Source organism: Mustelus asterias, chromosome 8 (genome assembly GCF_964213995.1).
Source record: "Mustelus asterias chromosome 8, sMusAst1.hap1.1, whole genome shotgun sequence".
Taxonomy (NCBI): Eukaryota; Metazoa; Chordata; class Chondrichthyes; order Carcharhiniformes; family Triakidae; genus Mustelus; species Mustelus asterias.
Genome location: NC_135808.1, coordinates 132,265,595 through 132,283,233, shown reverse-complemented (window position 1 = coordinate 132,283,233; position 17,639 = coordinate 132,265,595).

Here is a 17,639-nt window from a genome sequence, read left to right as displayed (position 1 = left end):
ACGAAAGGACCAAAAGAGTTACATAGAACATGGAACATAGAATAGTACAGCACAGGAACAGGCCCTTCGGCCCACAATGTTGTGCTGAACATGAAGCCAAATTAAACTAATCCCTTCTGCCTGCCCTTTGCCTATATCCCTCTATTCCTTGCATATTCATGTGCTTATCTAAAAGCTCCTTAAACACCCCTATCGTATCTGCCTCCACCACCCCTGGCAGCGCATTCCAGACACCTACCATTCTTTGTGTAAAAAACTTGCCCCTCACATCTCCTTTGAACTTTCTCCCTTTCACCTTAAGTGCACGCCCCCGAGTATTAGACATTTCAACTCTGAGAATTGCATTTGTATAACGTCTATCATAACATCAGGCTGTCCCACAGTGATTTATGGTACTTAGTTGCCTTGGGAGAAACATGGCAGGGTATTTGCACGCAGCAAGCTCCCATAAACAGCAATGTGATAATGACCATGTAAGCTGTTTTAATGATGATGTTTGAGGGATAAACATTGGCCAGGGCACCAGGAACTACTCACCTGCTTTTCGCAATAATCATAGAATCCCTACACTGCAGAAGGGGGCCATTCGGCCCATTGCGCCTGCACCGACAACAGTCCCACCCAGGCCCTATCCCCATAACCCTTTTTTAGCCTGCTAATTGCCCTGACACTAAGGGGCAATTTATCAAGGCCAATCAACCTAACCAGTACATCTTTGGAGTGTGAGAGGAAACCAGAGCACCCGGAGGAAACCCACGCAGACACAGGGAGAACATGCAAACTCCGCACAGTCAGTGACCCGGGTCCCTGGCGCTGTGAGACAGCAGTGCTAACCACTGTGCCACTTTGCCATGGGATCACATCATCTGAAAGACAACACTTCTGACTGTGCAGCACTGCAACAGTAATGCACTGGAATGCCAGCCTTAATTGTTATGCTCAAGTCCTGGAGTGGGATCTGAATCCACAACCTTCTGATTTGGAGGCAGGAGCACTCCTATCAGAGGAGTGAAAGGACTGGATTTTCCAGGCCTGCTGCAGCTTGTTCTCCGACAGCGGAGGTGGCTCGCCATCGGCCATCGCTGGCGGTATCTTCCGGTCCCACTGATGTCCACGACATTTTGTGTGAATCGCCCACCGGGGAACCCACTGCAGAGGGAGAGCAAATCATCCATGGTGGGACTGGAAGATCCCCCTGGTGTGAAAGGGCTGGAAAATCTCACCCAAAGTCATGGATGGATTCTGGAATGTAGCTGGATGTTCATCTGGGTGAATTGCCAAACATGTGGGATGGTGAAGCTTGAATTCTTTTGGATTCAATCTTGACGTCTTTCCCTTCTTCTGTATATCCTCCTTCATTTCTCTCCTGGTGTGGCAAACAAAAGCTAATTATCAAATAGATGAAAAAAATTACTGGGTAAGTGCATGGGAATTTAATTGTTGGATCTTTGATGCAGCGCTTTTAACCTTTGTTTTAAATCTTTTCCATGCTGTGATTTAGCCCGGCAATATACTGCCTTCCGCGCCTGGGCACAGCAAGAATCTTATGAGTGTGTGGGATGTTCTTCAGTTCACTCAGTATTTAAGACAAAATCTGATGATGCTTTGTGTTCAAATTACAGTATGTGTGCTGGGGCTAGAGTCTCTGGAGTAATTCTTTAATAGATATCAAAAATTTGCTGGAATTTTAAAAATTATATCCAAATTATATTACCTCCCTTAAGTAACCGACAAGAAATTAATAAGTGAGACACCTTTCTCCTGCTGGGTGCTTTATGGACTCATTGCTGCAGGAATCAATGAATCTTGGCAGATGATTCATAATCACATCAATTTTGATTTGCTCAGGGTGTTTTTAATGTAACAACAACTTACAATCATACACAGAATTTCTGCAGAGTAAAGATATGAAAGGGTAGGAAAATGGCACCGAGGCAGAACATCGGCCATGAGCTAATTAACCTAATTATCTTAATGATCTTGTGGAGCAGGCCACAGGGGCAGAATGGCCGACCCCTTGCTCCTATTTCCTATGTCACTGTGTAAAATGCCCCAAGGGCACTTCATAGAAGCATAATCAGGCTAAATTTGAGCCCAAGTCATGTAGAGGTTTTTCATTTGTGATTCTTTGATGAGATTTGAGCATTGGTAACAATTAAAGGCCAGCATTTGTTGCCCATTCCTAATTGCCCTTGAGATGAGTGGCTTGCTCGGCCATTTCAGGGGGCAGTTAAGGGTCAACTGTGGCTCTTCTTTATAAATTCATTCTAAGGGATGTGGGAGTCACTGGCTGGGCCTAGCATTTATTGCCCATCCCTATTTGCACTCCACTTCATAGGACATTTTAGAATCAACCACATTGCTGTCGGTCTGGAGTCACATGTAGGCCAGACCGGGAAAGGACAGCAGATTTCCTTCCCTAAAATACATTAGTGTAACCAGACGAATTTTTACGACAATCGACAATGGTTTCATGGATTTGATTAGACTTTTAATTCCAGATTTTTATTGAATCAAATGTCACCATCTGCCATGGTGGGATTCGAACCCGGGTCCCCGGAGCATTACCCTGGTTCCCTGGATTCTAGCCTAGTGACAACACCACTACACCACCACCTCCCCTGGAGTCACATGTAGGCCTGACTGGATAAGGATGGCAGATTCCCTTCCTTAAAGGGCATTAGTGAACCAGATGCTTTGTTTTTACGACAACTGACGATTGTTTCAAGGTCGCCATTGACTGGGACGAGCTTTGAATTCCAGATTATTTTCTGAGAAGACTCATTTGGACTCAAGACGTTGACTCAGCCGAATGCGCTGAGCCTTTTTCAGCATTTTCTGTTTTTACTTTAACGGCGCAATGATCGCTGTTGTTGTAATACCAACACAACAGATTATGCTGCTGATTAATTTTGTCTGTTGTTTGTGGGTCTTTATTGACGGTGCAGCATTCGCCGGTAAATACCGCAGAGACTACATTTTGAAATGAATTTATTGGCCATGCACCATTTTATAGGGCGTTCTGCGAACGTGAAAGATGCATGCTAAGCAGCATGTGGAAGACAGGAGTGTTGATTTGATTGAAACCTTAACGTAACACAGAGGGGAGCTGGCCGCAATGTGCCTGATTTTGAGATTAAACCTGAGTGATGATCTACTTTACATGCATCTTAATAAACTGAACCGGCACTCCATTCTGCTACAGTAACTAAGAGAAAATGGGTCAAGGACTGGTGTGAGTTTGGGATGCGATAGAGACAGTGTATATTCATGACCTTTGCTACCAACTATTTAAATGACCCTCCAGAGAATTGCCTCCAAGCTAACAATGGAAGTCTTGCTCAGCCAGTCTCTATAGACGTGAGGGTGATGATTTATTTATTTTCTGTTTTAGCGATGATGCATGGTTTAAAAATAATTTGGCCACAACAAACACATTTATCTTATTGACATTTTTGCAGTGGTGCTGGGTTCGGTGGTTCCTCTCTGCAGATAAAACTGGACAATGAAATTCATCCGCTTGTGATACTAAAGGCATTTTATTCGAGCCCCCCAGCCACAAATTTAACTCCCTTCTCTTTGACCCCATCCCTCTTGCTGGTGAAGGCTGACCCTAGATGTTTGCAATCTCAGTGTCATATTCGACCCTGAGATGAGGTTCCGTCTGTGCCATCGCTAAGATCACCTATCTCTACCTCTGTGACATGGCCTCCTTCTATACCTGCCTCAGCTCAATAGCTGCCGAAACTCTCCTTCCTGCCTTTGTTACCTCAAGACTTGACAATTCCAATGTCCTACTAGCTTGCCTCCCACTTAAAGTTAAAGTTAATTTATTAGTCACATGTAAAGCTTACATTTACACTGCAATGAAGTTACTGTGAAATTTCCCTAGTCGTCACACTCCGGTGCCTGTTCGGGTCAATGCACCTAACCAGCACGTCTTTCAGAATGTGGGAGGAAGCCAGAGAACCCAGAGGAAACCCACGCAGACATGGGGAGAACATGCAAACTCCACACAGACAGTGACCCAAGCTAGGAATTGAACCTGGGTCCCTGGCGCTATAAAGCAGCAGTGCTAACCATTGTATCACCATGCCGTCCCTCCACACTTATACACCTCCTTGAGCATTTGGTCACCTGTGCTGCCCGTATCCTAACGTGCAATAAGTTCCATTTAACCATCATTCAAGCAACACCTTGATTTTGAAATTCTCATTCTTGCTTTCAATTTAGTGTCCCAAGATGTATAGGTTAGTCGATTGGCCATGGGAAATGCGCAGGGTTACGGGGATAGGTCGGGGCAGGGGGAAGGGGATAACAGCAGCAGCCAGAGCAGTGGCACCACAGCTGGCTCTGTTGTTAAGCAGGGAGGGATAAAGAGCACTAGAGCAATAGTTATAGAGGACTCTACAGTTAGGGGTGCAGATAGGCGCTTCTGTGGGTGTGAAAGAGTCTCCAGGATGGCATGTTGCCTCCCTGGTGCCAGGGTGCAGGATACCTCTGAAAAGGCAGACAGCATTCTGAAGGAAGAGCGTGAGCAGCCAGAGGTTGTGGTACATATTGGGACTAATGACACAGGTAGTCCTGTGTCCTGCAGCAGCAGTTTAGGGAGTTAAGTAGAAAGTTAAAAAGCAGGACCTCCAAGGTTGTAATCTCAGGATTACTCCCTGTGCCATGTGCCAATAAGGCCAGGAATAGGGAGATAGTGTAGCTCAACATGTGGCTAAACAGCTGGTGTAGGAAGGAAGGTTTCAGGTATCTGGACCATTGGGATCTCTTCCGGGGCAGGTGGGACCTGTACAAGAAGGACGGGTTGCATCTGGAAGGGCATAAATATTCTGGTCGAGTGGTTTGCTAGTGTCACACGGGAGGATTTAAATTAGTTTGGCAGGGGAGTGGGAACCAAAGCAAAGGTGAATTAACTGAAGGGGAACCAGAGAGTAGGGCCAGTAAGACACAGAGGAAGAGCAGGCAGGATGAGATTGCTAATCAAGGAGGGTCTGGTGGACTGAAGTGCATTTGTTTCAATATGAGAAGTGTAACAAATAAGGCAGATGAACTTAGAGCTTGGATTAGTACTAGGAACGATGATGTTGTTGCTATTACAGAAGCTTGGTTAAGGGAAGAACAGGATTGGCAGCTTAACATTCCAGGATACAGATGTTTCAGGCGGGATAGAGGGGGATGTAAAAGGGTTGGGGGAGTTGCACTACTGATTAAGGAGAATATCACAGCTGTACTGCAGGAGGACACCTTGTAGGGCTCATACTGAGGCAAAATGGGTAGAGCTCAGGAATAGGAAGGGTGTAGTCACAATGTTGGGGGTTTACTATAGGCCACACAACAGCCAGCGGGAGACAGAGGAACAGATATGTCGGCAGATTTTGGCAAGGTGTAAAAGTAACAGGGTTGTTGTGGTAGGAGATTTCCCCTATATTGGCTCACATAGTGCTCAGGGCATGGATGGGGTAGAGTTTGTAAGGAGCATCCAGGAGGGCTTCTTGAAACAGTATGTAGATAGTCCAAATAGGGAAGGGGCCGTACTGGACCTGGTATTGGTGAATGAGCCCGGCCAGGTGGTCGATGTTTCAGTAGGGGAGCAGTTCGGGAACAGTGACCACGATTCAGTAAGATTTATGGAACTGATGGATAACGATAAGTGTAGTCCTTAGTTAAGGTGCTAAATTGGGGGAAGGCTAATTACAACAATATTAGGCAGGAACTGAAGAATGTAGATTGGGGGCAGATGTTTGAGGGCAAATCAACATCTGGCATGTGGGAGGCTTTCAAGTGTAAGTTGATAGGAATTCAGGACCGGCACATTCCTGTAAGGTTGAAGGATAAGTATGGCACGTTTTGGGAATCTTGGATAACGAGAGCTATCGTGAGCCTAGTTAAAGAGAAAAAGGAAGCCTTTGTCAAGGCTCGGAGACTGGGAACACACAAAGCAAGTGTGGAATACAAGGAAAGTAGAAAGAAACTTAAGCAAGGAGTAAGGAGGGCTAAAAGGGGTCATGAAAAGTCATTGGCCAACAGGATTAAGGAAAATCCCAAGGCTTTTTATACATATATAAAGGACAAGAGGCTAGCCAGGGAGTGGGTTGGCCCACTCAAGGACAGGGGAGAGAAGTTATGGGGCCAGATGAAATGGGCGAGGTATTAAATGAGTACCTTGCGTCAGTATTCACCAAAGAGAAGGATTTGGTGGATGGTGAGTCTGAGAAAGGGCGTGTAGATAGTTTGAGTCATGTTGAGATCAAAAAGGAGGAGGTATTGGGGTTCTTGAGAAACATTAAGGTAGATAAGTCCCCAGGGTCTGATGGGATATACCCCAGAATACTGAGAGAGGCAAGGGAGGAAAGTGCTGGGGCCTTGAGAGAAATCTTTGTATCCTCACTGGCCACAGGGGAGGTCCCAGAGGATTGGAGAATAGCCAATGTTGTTCCTTTGTTTAAGAAGGTTAGCAGGAATAATCCAGGTAATTACAGGCCTGTGAGCCTTACGTCAGTGATAGGGAAATTATTGGAGAGGATTCTTCGAGGCAGGATTTACTCCCACTTGGAAATAAATGGACGTATTCACGAGAGGCAGCATGGTTTTGTGAAGGGAAGATTGTGCCTCACTAATTTGATCGAGTTTTTTGAGGAAGTGATGAAGATGATTGATGAGGGTAGGACAGTGGAAGTTATCTACATGGACTTCAGTAAGGTCTTTGACAAGGTCCCTCATGGCAGACTGGTGCAGAAGGTGAAGTCGCATGGGATCAGAGGTGAGCTGGCAAGGTGGACACAGAATTGGCTCGGTCATAGAAGACAGAAGGTAGCAGTGGAAGGGTGTGTTTCTGAATGGAGGGCTGTGACAAGTGGCATTCCTCAGGAATTAGTGCTGGGACCTTTGCTGTTTGTAATATATATATATAAATGATTTGGAGGAAAATGTAACTGGTTTGATTAGTAAGTTTGCGGATGACACAAAGGTTGGTGGATTTGCGGATAGCGATGAGGACCATCAGAGGATACAGCAGGGTATAGATCGGTTGGAAGCTTGGACGGAGAGATGGCAGATGGAGCTTAATCCGGACAAATGTGAGGTAATGCATTTTGGAAGGTCTAATGCAGATAGGAAGTATACAGTAAATGGCAGAACCCTTAAGAGTATTGATAGGCAGAGGGATCTGGGTGTACAGGTACACAGGTCACTGAAAGTGGCAATGCAGGTGGAGAAGGTAGTCAAGAAGGCATAAGGCAGGCTTGCACTCATCGACTGGGGCATTGAGTTTAAAAATTGGCAAGTCATTTTGCAGCTTTATAGAACCTTAGTTAGGCTGCACTTGGAATATTGTGTTCAATTCTGGTCACCACACTACCAGAAGGATGCGGAGGCGTTGGAGAGAGTACAGAAAAGATTTACCAGGACGTTGCCTGGTATGGAGGGCATTAGCTATGAGAAGAGGTTGGAGAAACTTGGTTTGTTCTCACTGGAGCGACGGAGGTTGAGGTGGCGACCTGATAGAAGTCTACAAGATTATGAGAGGCATGGATAGAGTGGATAGTCAGACGCTTTTTCCCAGGGTGGAAGAGTCAATTACTAGGGGGCATAGGTTTAAGGTGCGAGGGGCAAGGTTTAAGGGAGATGTACGAGGCAAGTTTTTTACACAGAGGGTGGTGGGTGCCTGGAACTCGCTGCCGGGGGAGGTAGTGGAAGCGGATATGATAGTGACTTTCAAGAGGCAACTTGACAAATACATGAATAGGATGGGAATAGAGGGATATGGTCCCCGGAAGGGTAAGGGGTTTTAGTTTAGCCGGGCAGCATGGTCGGTGCAGGCTTGGAGGACTGAAATTCCTGTGTTGTAATTTTCTTTGTTCTTTGAAGACGTGAGCCTGGGTAAGATGCTCTGTCAGAGAGAATCAATGGGTCGAATGGCCTCCTTCTGCACTGTCGGGATTCAATGGTTTAAATACAGATGGCTTGAGTCTAATTCATTTTTTACTGGCCTCTCACCTTCTTCCCTGTTGAAAAAGAAAGATTTGCTGTAAAAACAGTTCCGTTTCGCTGGAACGCCCGTGAAATGCTTCATTTACATTTCCCCGGGGAAATCATCCAAGGCCTTCTTCTTAAAACTTTAAAACTTTAACATTTACATCGTCTGCCACAGGCAGGGAAAGGAAAGTGTAGGAGTTAGCGTGACAATAAATTAGCATTTATTGCAATCGAGGTGCAGTCATTTCAAGCGCTCATTAACAAGGCGTAGTTCAGCTACAATTCAAACAGAGACCAGTCCATGGATTGGTGCAGGATGGTGCACCAGTGGCCTGGGCAGATTGGTCTCGAGTGAGGGAAGAAGTCAGTAGAAGACAGGCAGATGGAAGTGGAGTGAACTCCAGTGTTTCAGGATGTGAACATGGCTGCCAAGGTTTTGAGGCATGCCAGGCGTTCCGACATGGAACTGAACACCTCAGAATTTGAAGGAATTAATTCAGATTAAAATACCAAGTTTGCAATTAAAGAAACATGTCAAAATACAAAAAGAAAAAAAATAGACAAATTGCTTCTTGAAACAAAGCGCAGGCCCGGAACTGTGACCTCAGTAAGATCTTAATTATTTTAAGCAAAAATGTACACGGGAAAGAGAAATTGATGTGAATCGAAATTAAAAGGTAAGTGATGATATAAATATCACCAAATACCATCGAAAAGGTCAACATTTCAAACAGGGAATGAGCAGTGAGGTAGAAAGAGATAACACGAGATCTGTATAACTTGAGGTGCAGCTGAAGGGAAAATCTCGGATGAAAAAGTCAACCTGTGTAATGAATCCAGTGAAAGGAATTGAACCCATGTCCACAGAGTGAGGAGAGGATGAGGAGGTGGGTGGAGCAGTGTCGTATTTGAGGGGATGTTCTGTATCGGTGCTTCGTGCTGTGATATTGGAGAGGTCTTGTAGGAAATCTGATGACAATGCAGATAATGCAGCATCAGCAGAAGGCAACTCATTCGGAAACAATCTCACCCTAATATTCCCCGGTCTGGTTTGCAGCAATTCAGGATGTTGTGGGATTGCGTTGAGCACAACATTCGGACTCACTCTCCCAGCGCGGCGCTGGGGGAGCGCGGCGCTGGGGGAGCGCGGCGCTGAGGAAGTGCGGCGCTGGGGGAGTGCGGCGCTGGGGGAGTGTTGCACAGTTAGAGGTGCTGTCTTCCAGATGATGCATTGCGCCAAGACTCTGCCTGTCCCCTCTGTATTTGTAAAGTGTTGCATAATGCTGTTATGAGGAGGAGCAGGGGAGTTCTCCTCATGTCCTGAACGATATTTATCATGTACTATAAACAGGTAACAGCTAGAATTCTTCGGCCCCACTTACTGCTGCCAGCGAGGATGGAAAATTTGGTGCCTTGCCAAATCATCGTTCACTGCAGTGGGACTGGAGAATCCTAGTCGCGAGCGAAGTCGGAGAATTCTGGTCAATATTTACATTGTCAGACGGATTTTTGTGGGAGCTTGCTTTGCACAAATTGACTGCCATGTTTCCCAAATTGCAGCATGACTACACTTCCCAAAGGGTTTTTAACGGTGGGCTGTTCCTGATCAACATGATTGAATTTTGTTTGAAAGAGGAGACTTACATCATAAGAACATAAGAAATAGGAGCAGGAGTAGGCCATCTAGCCCCTCGAGCCTGCCCTGCCATTCAATAAGATCATGGCTGATCTGACGTGGATCAGTACCACTTACCCGCCTGATCCCCATAACCCTTCATTCCCTTACCGATCAGGAATCCATCCATCCGCGCTTTAAACATATTCAGCGAGGTAGCCTCCACCACCTCAGTGGGCAGAGAATTCCAGAGATTCACCACCCTCTGGGAGAAGAAGTTCCTCCTCAACTCTGTCTTAAACCGACCCCCCTTTATTTTGAGGCTGTGTCCTCTAGTTTTAACTTCCTTACTAAGTGGAAAGAATCTCTCCGCCTCCACCCTATCCAGCCCCCGCATTATCTTATAAGTCTCCATAAGATCCCCCCTCATCCTTCTAAACTCCAACGAGTACAAACCCAATCTCCTCAGCCTCTCCTCATAATCCAAACCCCTCATCTCCAGTATCAACCTGGTGAACCTTCTCTGCACTCCCTCCAATGCCAATATATCCTTCCTCATATAAGGGGACCAGTACTGCACACAGTATTCCAGCTGCGGCCTCACCAATGCCCTGTACAGGTGCATCAAGACATCCCTGCTTTTATATTCTATCCCCCTCGCGATATAGGCCAACATCCCATTTGCCTTCTTGATCACCTGTTGTACCTGCAGACTGGGCTTTTGCGTCTCATGCACAAGGACCCCCAGGTCCCTTTGCACGGTAGCATGTTTTAATTTGTTTCCATTGAGATAGTAATCCCATTTGTTATTATTTCCTCCAAAGTGTATAACCTCGCATTTCTCAACGTTATGCTCCATTTGCCATATCCTCGCCCACTCACTCAGCCTGTCCAAATCTCTCTGCAGATCTTCTCCGTCCTCCACACGATTCACTTTTCCACTTATCTTAGTGTCGTCTGCAAACTTCGTTACCCTACACTCCGTCCCCTCCTCCAGATCATCTATATAAATGGTAAATAGTTGCGGCCCGAGTACCGATCCCTGCGGCACGCCACTAGTTACCATCCTCCAACCGGAAAAACACCCATTTATTCCGACTCTTTGCTTCCTGTCGGATAGCCAGTCCCCAATCCACTTTAACACACTACCCCCAACTCCGTGTGCCCTAATCTTCTTCAGCAGCCTTTTATGGGGCACCTTATCAAACGCCTTTTGGAAATCCAAAAACACCGCATCCACCGGTTCTCCTCCATCAACCGCCCTAGTCACATCTTCATAAAAATCCAACATGTTCGTCAAGCACGACTTTCCCCTCATGAATCCATGCTGCGTCTGATTGATCGAACCATTTCTATCCAGATGCCCTGCTATCTCCTCTTTAATAATGGATTCGAGCATTTTCCCTACTACAGACGTTAAGCTGACCGGCCTATAGTTACCCGCCTTTTGTCTCCTTCCTTTTTTAAACAGCGGCGTAACATTAGCCGTTTTCCAATCAACCGGCACTACCCCAGAATGCAACGAGTTTTGATAAATAATCACTAACGCATCCATTATTACCTCTGACATTTCTTTCAATACCCTGGGATGCATTCCATCCGGACCCGGGGACTTGTCCACCTTCAGTCCCATTAGTCCACCCAGCACTGCCTCTCTGGTAACATTAATTGTATTAAGTATTTCTCCTGCTGCCAACCCTCTATCGTTAATATTTGGCAAACTATTTGTGTCCTCCACCGTGAAGACCGACACAAAAAACTTATTTAAAGACTCAGCCGTATCCTCATTTCCCACTATTAACTCCCCCCTCTCGTCCTCCAAGGGTCCAACATTCACTCTAGCCACTCTATTCCTTTTTATATATTTATAAAAACTTTTACTATCATTTTTTATATTAATTGCTAGCCTAGCTTCATAGTCTATCCTTCCTTTCTTTATCGCTTTCTTAGTCTCTCTTTGTTGTTTCTTAAATTTTTACCAATCACTTGTTTCTCCACTATTTTTGGCCACTCTGTACGCAGCTGTTTTTATTTTAATACTCTCCTTTATTTCCTTCGTTATCCACGGCTGGTTCTCCCTTTTCTTACAATCCTTGTTTTTTGCTGGAATATATTTTTGCTGAGAACTGAAAAGGATCTCCTTAAAAATCCTCCACTGTTCCTCAGCTATCCTACCTGCCAGCCTGCTCTCCCAGTCTACCTTAGCCAATTCATCCCTCATCCTATCATATTTCCCTCTGTTCAAACAGAGGACACTGGTTTGGGACCAAACTTTCTCCTCTTCCATCTGAATCAGAAATTCGACCATATTGTGGTCACTAGACCCAAGAGGGTCCTTCACAATAAGATCCTTAATTCTACCTACCTCGTTACACAATACCAGATCCAAAATAGCTCGTTCCCTCGTCGGTTCCGTAACATGCTGTTCAAGGAAACTATCCCGACTGCATTCTAAGAACTCTTCCTCCATTCCACCCTTACCGACTTGAGTCTGCCAGTCAATGTGCATGTTGAAGTCCCCCATGATTATTGCCGTTCCGTTTTTACACGCATCCCTTATCTGCTTGTTTATAGCCCTCCCTACCTCAACATTATTATTTGGGGGCCTATATACCACACCTACTAGTGTCTTTCTCCCTCTACTATTCCTCATCTCTACCCATAATGATTCCATGTTTTGTTCCTCAGAGCCTATGTCATCCCTCAGTACTACCCTGATATTATCTCTTATTAATAGCGCGACCCCACCACCTTTTCCTTCCTGTCTATTCTTCTTAAACGCCTGATACCCCTGGATATTCATCTCCCAGTCCTGGTCACCTTTCAGCCACGTTTCTGTAATGGCCACTAGATCGTACCCACTTGTGCTGATTTGCACCATCAACTCATTTACCTTGTTCCGAATGCTTCGTGCATTCAGGCAAAGTGTCCTTATTCCAGCTTTTATCTGGACCCGCTTTGATGAGTCGCGAACACCGTCTCCCTCTACTCCCTTATCTAAATTACCGCCTTCATTCACTTGCACCCTCTCCTCTACCATTAATTTTGTAATTCCCCTTACCCCTGCATCCTCCCCCCCATCAATTAGTTCCTTGATCCTAGTCAACTCTTCTAGCTCCCCTCCCCCCAACCTATCTAGTTTAAATTCTCCCCAGTAGCCTTAGCCAACCTACCGGCCAGGATATTGGTCCCCGTGTGATTCAAGTTCCACCCGTTTTTTGTATACAGATCACCCCTGCCCCTAAAGAGGTCCCAATGGTCCAGGAACCTGAATCCCTGCCCCCTGCAACAGTCCCTCAGCCACACATTCATCTTCCACCTCACTCCATTCCTGCCCTCACCTTCCCGTGGCACAGGCAGTAATCCTGAGATTACTACCTTTGCTTTCCTCTTTCTCAGCTGTCTCCCTAATTCCCTGTACTCCCTTTTCATGACCCCTTCTCCTTTCCTACCCACATCAGCGGTACCAATATGTACCGCTACCTCAGGCTCCTCTCCCTCCCACCTCAGGATTTCCGGGACGCGACTAGCGACATCCTGGATCCCGGCCCCAGGGAGGCAGACCACCATGCGAGACTCCCGCCTACCTCCGCAGAAACGCCTGTCTGTCCCCTTCACCATCGAGTCCCCGATTAATACCGCCTTCCTCCTCTTTTCCTTAGCCCTCTGAGTTACAGGGCTGGACTCCACTCCGGAGACACGGCCACTGCTGCTTCCCCCAGGTGGGCTGTCCCCCCCAGCAGTACTCAAGCAGGAGTACTTGTTGTGCAGGGGCAAATCCACCGGGGTGCTCTCAACCACCCTAGCCTTACCCTTCCTGGCCGTCACCCACTTGGCCTCCTCCCGTGGCCCTGGTGTGACCACCTGATGATAGCTCTTGTCTATCACCTCCTCATTCTCCCTCATCAGCCTAAGATCCTCGAGCTGCAGTTCCAGCTCCCTAACACGGTCCCTCAGGAACCGCAGCTCGACACACCCCTCACAGATGTGGATGTCCGGGAGGCCAGATGCCTCCAGGACCTCCCACATCCTACACTGGGAACATCATGGATAGGGGAATCTCGATGGATGTTAATTAAATTGACTTCCAGAAGGAATCTGACTAGGTTCCTCACGAAAAGACTGATAGTTGAAGCTGATGAAATTGAAGGCTAATTATTGACCTGGGTCAGGATTTTCTGGTCCCGCCTGTCACGGGTAGAAATTTTGGCGGACCGTTAAAGTGTCCATTGGCCCTCAGGGGAATTTAAGTCCCGCTAACTGGTGGGATCGGAAAATCCTGGCCTTGGTTAGAAAGCTAAGTGCAGCAGGAGACCAGATAATGAGACAGGTAAAGAAGGCAAATGGTGTGTTGGCCTTCATTGTGAGAGGTTTCCAGTACAGGAGCAGGGATGTGTTGTTGCAACTATACAGGGCCTTGATGAGGCCACACCTAGAGTATTGTGTGCAGCTTTGGTCTCCTTTTCTGAGGATGGATGTTCTTGCTCTCAAGGGAGTGCAGCGAAGGTTTACTAGCCTGATTCCGGGGATGGCGGGACTGACGCATGAGGACAGATTGACTAGGTTAGGATTGTTTTCGCTGGAGTTCAGACAAATAATGGGGGGTCTCATAGAAACTTATACAATTCTAACAGGACTAGACAGGGTAGATGCAGGGAGGATGTTCCTGATGGTGGGCGTGTCCGGAACCAGAGGTCACAATCTGAGGATACAGGGTAGACTATTTAGGACGGAGATGAGGAGACATTTCTTCATCCAAAGAGTGGTGAGCCAGTGGAATTCATTACCACAGGAAGTAGTTGATGCCAAAACATTGAATGAAGAGGCGGCTGGATATAGCACTTGGGGTTATGGGGAGTGTGGTGAACCATCGTTGGTTCCCACCAGGTAGTACTGAGCCAGGGTCTGGCCAGTACTATGAGTCTGTATATATGTTACTGTTGGGGTTAGGGTTGGGCTGTTCTACATGTTACTGTTGGGGTTAGGGTTGGGCTGTTCTACCTGTAATATAGTTATTATGGTACATCCCAGTCGGGCTCCGCCTCCTGGGAGAGGTACAAAGGTCACTGCTCTGTCTGGGACCCTTCAGTCTGGGATCGTGTATTATATATGGTAGCTCTATTGTAGTAGTCAATAAAAGCCTTTATTTCCTTGAGCATCTCGAGCCTCGTGAGTTATATCGCGCATCAGGGAGAAAGCAGGATTAGGCTATTGAGTGAATGGCAGAGCAGGATCGAGGGGAACAGCCGAGGCCTCAACAAGAATTCTGATGGGGTGCCATTGGTCACGTGCTGTCAGATAGAGTACCTGTCCAATTAACAATGAGGGGCGGCACGGTAGCACAGTGGTTAGCACTGCTGCTTCACAGCTCCAGGGTCCTGGGTTCGATTCCCGGCTCGGGTCACTGTCTGTGTGGAGTTTGCACATTCTCCTCGTGTCTGCGTGGGTTTCCTCCGGGTGCTCCGGTTTCCTCCCACACTCCAAAGATGTGCAGGTTAGGTTGATTGGCCAGGTTAAAAATTGCCCCTTAGAGTCCTGAGATGTGTAGGTTAGAGGGATTAGCGGGTAAAATATGTGGGGGTAGGGCCTGGGTGGGATTGTGGTCGGTGCAGACTCGATGGGCCGAATGGCCTCCTTCTGCACTGTAGGGTTTCTATGAAACATAGAAGATAGGAGCAGGAGGAGGCCATTCTCCTCCAGGTACTCTATCTGACAGCATGTGGCCAATGGCGCCCCATCAGAATTCTTGTTGGGGCCACGGCTGTTCCCTGTATTTAGTTATGATGGAGAGCCACAAATAAAATGCTTGCCAATGAAATAAAGACAGAAGTGATGGGACAAATGGAATTCAGTATTGGCATGTGTGAAGTCAACCATCTTAGACCTAAAAATGCCCTCATCCCATGAAATAATAAAGAAATTAGCATCGCTAACTCCCCCACTATCAACATCCTGGGACTCACCATTGACCAGAAACTGATTTGGACTAGCCGAACAAGAGTAGGCCAGAGGCTAGGAATCCTGTGGTGAGTAACTCACCTCTTGACTCCCCAAAGCCATGGCGTGTGTCTTGAAGGAGTCCATGCTGAGTATGATTCAGAGCTCAGAATGGATCAGATATCAGTGACCAGTGATTGGCTGACACTATATCGAAACCCCACTGACCCCTGGGAAGAATCTGATGCATAAAAATGCAGGTCCAATGTCAACGTTAGAAACTTATAGAATCCCCACAGTGCAGAAAGAGGCCATTTGGCCCATCGAGAATGCACCAACTCTCCAACTGAGCATCCCGCCCAGCGATATTGACATGAGGTGGCCACCTATTACAGTTGGAGCTGATCCCTGGACCAACCATCTCATATATAGAATTGACAGTCTTGCTGGAGAGGTGAAATCTTCTTTGGCACTGAACCTCAGATATGTCCAGGTATCTGGAGCGCTGCTTGTAGATTCTGTCTGCTGGGTAATGGCGTCCTCTCCAAACTCTTCTGCCTTGTACCTCCTGCTGGCCCTGCACCCCTTCAGGCTGCACCTCTTGGTCCATTGGTCACGCTCTGGGACACTGGGCTTCCTCTCCCTTCTGACCCTCCCCTCCCCTCGTCTTCTGAGGAGGTCCCTCCAGGGAAGTACATGATGCCCATTTTTGTGCTGAAGGGTCTCACTGGCAGAAGGCCTCTGGAAAAGCTCACAAAGCACGAAGTTCTTCAGCAGAACGCAAAAATACCAGAAACTATCTGTAAACCAGGTCCAAACCACTCAGAGCCAAACTCCCAAGCACTCACCTTTGGATTTGCGTGTGGGCTTTTTACCCTGCACTGGATGTAGAATCCATGAGAAATGTGAAAGCCATCCAGCTGAGCAGCCCATGAGGCGAGTGTAACCAAATCGCAGTCAATGGCCAGTTTAATACCCTTATTAGTTTGGCTGAATATTGCCAGGTGCCATGATGATGCCAGGAAACCCTCCCAATGTCATTTAGCCCAATTTACAAACAGTCAGGAAACTCACACCACCAGCATGAAATTCTGACCAATGTCGTTCCAGGAAGATAAGAATGTCGTACACAATGAGGAATGCCATCATCCCTAAGGTGTATCAGCTGATGCTCAGCATCAACAGTACACGGTAGCACAGTGGTTAGCACTGCTGCCTCACAGCACCAAGGACCTGGGTTCGATTCCGGCCTCCGGTGACTGCCTGTGTGGAGTCATAGAGGTTTACAGCAAGGAAACAGGCCACCGTTTTTTTAACCACTAAGCTAGTCCCAGTTGCCCGCATTTGGCCCATATCCCTCTCTGCCCATCTTACCCATGTAACTGTCCAAATGTATTTTAAAGACAAAATTGTACCCGCCCTCTACCACTATCTCGTTCCAGACACTCACCACCCTCTGAATGAAAAAATTGCCCATCTGGACCCTTTTGTATCTCTCCCCTCTCACCTTAAACCTATGCCCTTTAGTTTTAGATTCCCCCACCTTTGGGAAAATATATTGTCTATCTACCTTATCTATGCCCTTAATTATTTTATAGACCTCTATAAGATCACCCCTAAGCCTCCTACGCTCCAGAGAAAAAAGTCCCAGCCTCTGCCTATAACTCAAACTATCAAGTCCCAGAAGCATCCTAGTAAATCTTTTCTGCACTCTTTCTAGTTTAATAATATCCTTTCTATAATAGGGTGACCAGAACTGTACACAATATTCCAAGTGTGGCCTTACTAATGTCTTGTACAACTTCAATAAGACGTCCCAACTCCTGTATTCAATGTTCTGACCAAAGAAACCAAGCATGCCTAATGCCTTCTTCACCAGCCTGTCCACCTGTGACTTCACTTTCAAGGAGCTATGAACCTATAACCCCTAGATCTTTTTGTTCCATAACTCTCCCCAACACCCATTCCATTAACTGAGTAAGTCCTGCCTTGGTTCAATCTACCAAAATGCATCACCTCGCATTTATCTAAATTAAACTCCATCTGCCATTCATCAGCCCACTGGCCCAATTGATCAAGATCCCTTGCAATCCCAGATAACCTT